The sequence below is a fragment of the Zingiber officinale genome, chromosome 9A, assembly GCF_018446385.1.
Source record: "Zingiber officinale cultivar Zhangliang chromosome 9A, Zo_v1.1, whole genome shotgun sequence".
Taxonomy (NCBI): Eukaryota; Viridiplantae; Streptophyta; class Magnoliopsida; order Zingiberales; family Zingiberaceae; genus Zingiber; species Zingiber officinale.
In genome coordinates, this window is record NC_056002.1 from 121267569 (window position 1) to 121273568 (window position 6000).

The window sequence follows — 6000 nt, forward strand, 5'->3', positions numbered from 1 at the left end:
ATCTATTCTGAAGGGTTGTAACCCTTCACCAAGCCCACTTCAATCTCATCCATCAGATCTGAGGAGTTGTGACCCTCAGATCCCGCCTATTGTCATCAGCCATCGGATCTGGATCCATTGATTCGATGCTTCAGATCAAGCCTCATCCCAGGCCGTCAGATCGTTACTCTTTGCGATCCAACGCTCTAGATCGCATCACAATCGATCCATCATATTTATTTGATCAACGGTAGCCATCCATTCCCTAAGTCAACTGTCCAGTCATCTCCATTTGCCCACGAGGATGCCGCATAGGCACTGCCACGTCAGGTAAGAGCCAGACACGTCACCCGAGTGCCACGCAGGCACTGCAATGTCACCTGGAGCATAAATTTAAGCTCCTCAATGCTCCTCGCGACGGTGCGAAGTGCAAAGTGTGCCTACAAAGCGCCCATTGCGCACGTGCGCACGTGGCGGGTGGCGGGCTCACAGGTGCGAGCACCTGCTCGCCCTGGGCTAAGGGGTCACCTGTCCTTTTATTTTTTTGTGTTAACTCCATTAACACATCTTCATTAATAAGTAGAGAATACACATCGAGAATTTCCGATGTGGGATTATTCTCCTATGCACTTTATTAATGAATAACAAATGTTATTTTGGGTTGACTTTAAACATTAATTTCTCATTCACCCTTAATCGGTTTTGAGCAAATTAATAGTCTAAATCTTTCTACGCGAATCGTAGATTTCAATTTTGAAGTCAATTACGACTTTCAACAATTGATGGCTTCCTTCCTCTAAATCGTTTTGGTCCATTTTAAGGCCCCAATATCCAACAATCCCCCATATGAATGGAAATTAATGCAATGCGTGTATGCATGCTGACATTTTACAAGAGTCCAATCGATAAGTCACTGCATCGGGAGAGGTAGCTTGTGGCTTTGAACCTTCCGTAGTGAAATGCTATCGAGTATACTAGGCTGCGCAGTGAACGTGATGTCTTGAACTGCTCAGCTGTTGGTGTATACTTAGACAATAACACCCACACAGAGATCTATCTCACCTACTTTAGGTTCTAATGGTTGGTTCCGTTTCGGCCATTGATACCATCTTGGATTCATGAGTGTTTCATTGAAGCGGCCTGTCTTCACACTCACATAGGTGACACTTCTATCAAGAGTATCCTACCATACTCCACCTTATCAGGTATAGAAGTCACTAAAAGCATAAGCTTAACCTCACTACATGAGGTAGGACAGCACAAATTCATCCTAGGATTGGGATAGAGATAAACTATCTAATGTGCTGGACCACAACTTCTGTAACTTCGTTGTCCCATTGAACCAAGATCTTGGGATCTCCAGTCAACAAGGTTGGGTTACCGCTACAGTTATTTTCAGTTGTAGATTTTTAATCTCATTCCTCTTGATGAGCAGTATACTTGATCTCGACTCAACCCCTTCGTTAGAGGATCTGCCAAATTATCTTTGGACTTAACATAGTCGATTGCAATCACTCCATTCGAGATCAACTGCCTAATGGTATTATGTCTACGACGTATATGTCGTGACTTCCCATTATACATATTACTCTGTGCCCTTCCAATCGCCGATTGACTATCACAGTGGATTAGTACGGCAGGCACAGGTTTCACCCAGCTAGGAATATCTTCCAAGAAATTCCGCAGCCATTCAGCTTCCTCAGCTGCTTTGTCTAGTGCTATAAACTCGGATTCCATAGTTGACCGAGCAATGCAAGTCTGCTTAGTGGATTTCCAAGATACTGCTCCCCCACCGATCATGAATACATATCCACTAGTGGATTTGGAGTCTTTTGTATCTGATATCCAATTAGCATCACAATATCCTTCCAACACAGCGGGATATTTTCCATAATGTAATCCATAGTTCATAGTATATTTCAAATATCTGAGAACTCGCATCAATGCTTTCCAATGGGTGTCGTTTGGATTACTCGTAAAACAACTCAGTTTGTTGACCGTACAGGCAATATCCGGACGTGTGCAGTTTGTGAGATACATCAAACTGCCTATTATCCGAGAATATTCCAACTGCGATATGGTCTCACCATGGTTTTTCGCTAAGTGTTGACTTAGATCCATAGGTGTTTTCACTGTAGAGAGATCGTACGCATTGAATTTTTTCAATACAGATTCTACATAATGGGATTGTGTTAAAACTATCCCTTCTGATGTCCTGAGAATTTTAATTCCCAATATAACATCTGCTTGACCCATATCTTTCATATCAAAATTTCTGGTCAACATTTTCTTTGTAGTCATGATTACATCATGATTACTGCCCATTATTAGCATGTCGTCTACGTATAGACAGACAATTACATAGCCTTCAGGTGTGTTTTGACATAAATGCATTTGTCACATTCATTTATTCTGAATTCGTTTGACAACATTACTTTGTCAAATTTTTCGTGCCATTGTTTAGGCGCTTGCTTAAGTCCGTACAATGACTTAACAAGTCGACACACCTTTTTCTCATTTCCAGGAGCCATGAACCCTTCGGGTTGCTCCATATAAATTTCTTCTTCCAACTCACCATTTAAGAACGCAGTCTTAACATCCATTTGATGTATTTCAAGGTCATACAGTGCTGCAATGGCTATTAGCACTCGTATGGACGTAATCCTTGTCACCGGTGAGTATGTATCGAAGTAATTAAGGCCTTCCTCTTGCTTGTACCCCTTGGCTACAAGTCTGGCCTTATACTTGTCAATTGATCCATCAGCTTTATACTTACGTTTTAGTATCCACTTACAACCTAATGGTTTATTACCAGAAGGAAGGTCTACTAATTCCCAAGTATGATTATTCATGATAGACTCAATTTCACTATTGACAGCTTCTTTCCACATTGGAGCATCGGGTCTAGAGAGAGCTTTACTTAATGTTTTTGGTTCCATTTCTGACATGAAAGTCATGAAATCTGGCCCGAACGATTTCTCAACTCTGGCCCGTTTGCTACGACGTGGCTCTTCACTTTGATCGTCAATAGTCCTTTTATAACAGCTAAGTTCGGTAACGTCATTTTTGTTTGAACTTCCATTGTTATCACTTTCAACGTTTCCCTTTTTATTTGGGAATACGTTTTCAAAGAATATCGCATTTCGAGATTCTATGGTTGTTCCCACATGTATATCAGGAATATCTGATTTGTGAACTAGGAAACAATATGCACTACTATTATGGGCATATCCGACAAATTTTGCATCGAACGTTTTAGGTCCGATCTTTACTTGCTTTGGTTTAGGTACTTCGACCTTTGCCAAGCACCCCCACACTTTCAGGTATTTGTACGATGGCTCGCGACCTTTCCATAGTTCATATGGAGTTTTATCATTTTTCTTATGAGGGATTCTGTTGAGAATGTGATTTGCCGATAATATTGCTTCCCCCCACAAGTTTTGAGGTAAGCCTGAATTTATCAACAAGGCATTCATCATTTCTTTTAGTGTCCGATTTTTACGTTCGGCAACACCGTTTGATTGAGGTGAGTAAGGCGCCGTTGTTTGATGGATAATGCCAGATTCTGTACAAAATTCATCAAACGGTGCACCATATTCTCCACCTCTATCGCTTCGAATTATTTTAATTCGTTTGTCAAGTTGGTTTTCAACTTCTGTTTTATAGGTTCTGAACGCCTCTAGGGCTTCGTCTTTACTTCTTAAAAGAAAGACATAACAGAACTTTGTGCAGTCATCGATAAAAGTAATAAAATATTTTTTTTACCTCCTCTAGTTTGCACAAATTTCAAGTCACATAGACCACTATGTATTAACTCTAGAGGAGTTGTCGTCCTTTCCACCGAATGAAAAGGTAGTTTCGTCATTTTCGCTTCCACGCACACTTCACATTTGAGTGTTTCGTCAACATTGACGTTTGGTAATAAATTTAATTTGACGAGACGTTTGAGAGTATTATTATTCACATGTCCGAGTCGATCATGCCATAAATTAAAACACTCAACAACATAGCTGGAAGCATTTATTTTATTACCATCAAAATTTCGGAGTACAGGCATTACAACCATTTTGAATAGACCCTTCTCTAGGTACCCCTTTCCTACGAAGACACCATTTTTCATAAGTACAAAGTTGTCTGACTGGAACACTAGCCTAAATCCGGCCTTGACCAATGTCGCTCCAGAAACTAGGTCCTTACTGATGTCGGGAACATGGAGTACATCAATGAGTGTTAGCTCCTTTCCGGACGTCATCTTCAGAACAACTTTTCCGAGTCCAATAATTGGCGACGTCGTGGAATTACCCATATAGAGCTTCCTGCCATTTATCGGAGTATACTTGGAGAACATCGCTTTATCGGAACAGATATGACGAGTTGCTCCAGTATCAATGAACCACTGCTTCGGGTTGGTATCCACCAAGTTGGCTTCAAATACAACCGCAGTGAGATCCAAGTCCTCAAGAGAGGTTACGACATGATTCGCAACATCCTTTGGCCCCTTGGTTGGCTTCTTTGGGCGTCTGCAGTCCTTGGATAGGTGTCCTGCCTTTCCACAGTTGTAGCAGGAGCCTTTGAACTTCTTTGCTTGAGCCTTCCTTTTGAACTGCTTCGGCTTTTTGGCGTTCGGCTCGACCAAGTTGGACATTTCGTCTATAGTCCGCTTGGTTCCTCTGGAGTCGGATAACTTTCGATTATCCTCTTCTATTCGTAGCCTCAGGATCAGGTCTTGCAGCCCTATTTCCTTTTGCTTGTGCTTTAGGTAATTCTTGAAATCCTTCAATGACGGAGGGAGCTTCTCAATTACCGCAGCAACTGCGAATGTCTCGTTCAGCTTCATGCCTTCGGCGTCCAGATCATGCAGTATTAATTGCATATCTTGGACTTGAGATGAGACGCTTTTTGAGTCCACCATCTTGAAATCCAGAAATCGACCGACGATGAATTTCTTCAATCCAGCATTTTCGGTCTTGTATTTCTTCTCAAGGGATTCCCACAAAAATTTTGCCGTCTCCAGAGAACAATATACGTTATATAACGTGTTGTCCAAGGCGTTGAGTATATAATTGCGGCACAGAAAATCTCCATGAGACCATGCATCGCTAGCAGCCTTACTTCCTTCCGTATCGGCTGGCGTGTCTTCGTGCAAAAACCGTACAAGGTTTAGCGTTGTTAGATAAAACAACATCTTTTGTTGCCATCTTTTGAAGTCGGTTCCGGTGAATTTCTCCGGCTTTTCTCCGTGCGGAATGGTTGTCGGAATGGCGGTCGGAACGACGGTCGGAACGGCCGTCGGAATGTCGTTGGTAGCCATATCAGTTTGCAGGAAATATCGTTTACGACTGTTGTCTCCGGGTAGCTTCTGGAGTATGCAAACTGATCGTCGAGGCTAGTGTTCGACACTATCTCCGTAAACGATATTGCTCCGCTACGGTGCTTAACGGATTGTTGCAATTCGTTCCCAAGATACAACGACGAACGTCTCGGAATCGTAGCACTCCGACTTCCGAGACCAGCGAACCTTTTAGTAGACTTCTTGGACTCTTGAATGCACAAGATGAGATGAATGCTTGAGGAAGAGAAGAGAAGATTGAGTGAGTATTCCATCATCTGGAGGGTTCTATTTATACTGAACGAAGAGGTTGAGTGTCCTTTGGGTGAGTGGATGTGTTCCTTGGGCTGGATCGATCTAGATCATCTATTCTGAAGGGTTGTAACCCTTCACCAAGCCCACTTCAATCTCATCCATCAGATCTGAGGAGTTGTGACCCTCAGATCCCGCCTATTGTCATCAGCCATCGGATCTGGATCCATTGATTCGATGCTTCAGATCAAGCCTCATCCCAGGCCGTCAGATCGTTACTCTTTGCGATCCAACGCTCTAGATCGCATCACAATCGATCCATCATATTTATTTGATCAACGGTAGCCATCCATTCCCTAAGTCAACTGTCCAGTCATCTCCCTTTTCCCACGAGGATGCCGCATAGGCACTGCCACGTCAGGCACTGCAATGTCACCTGG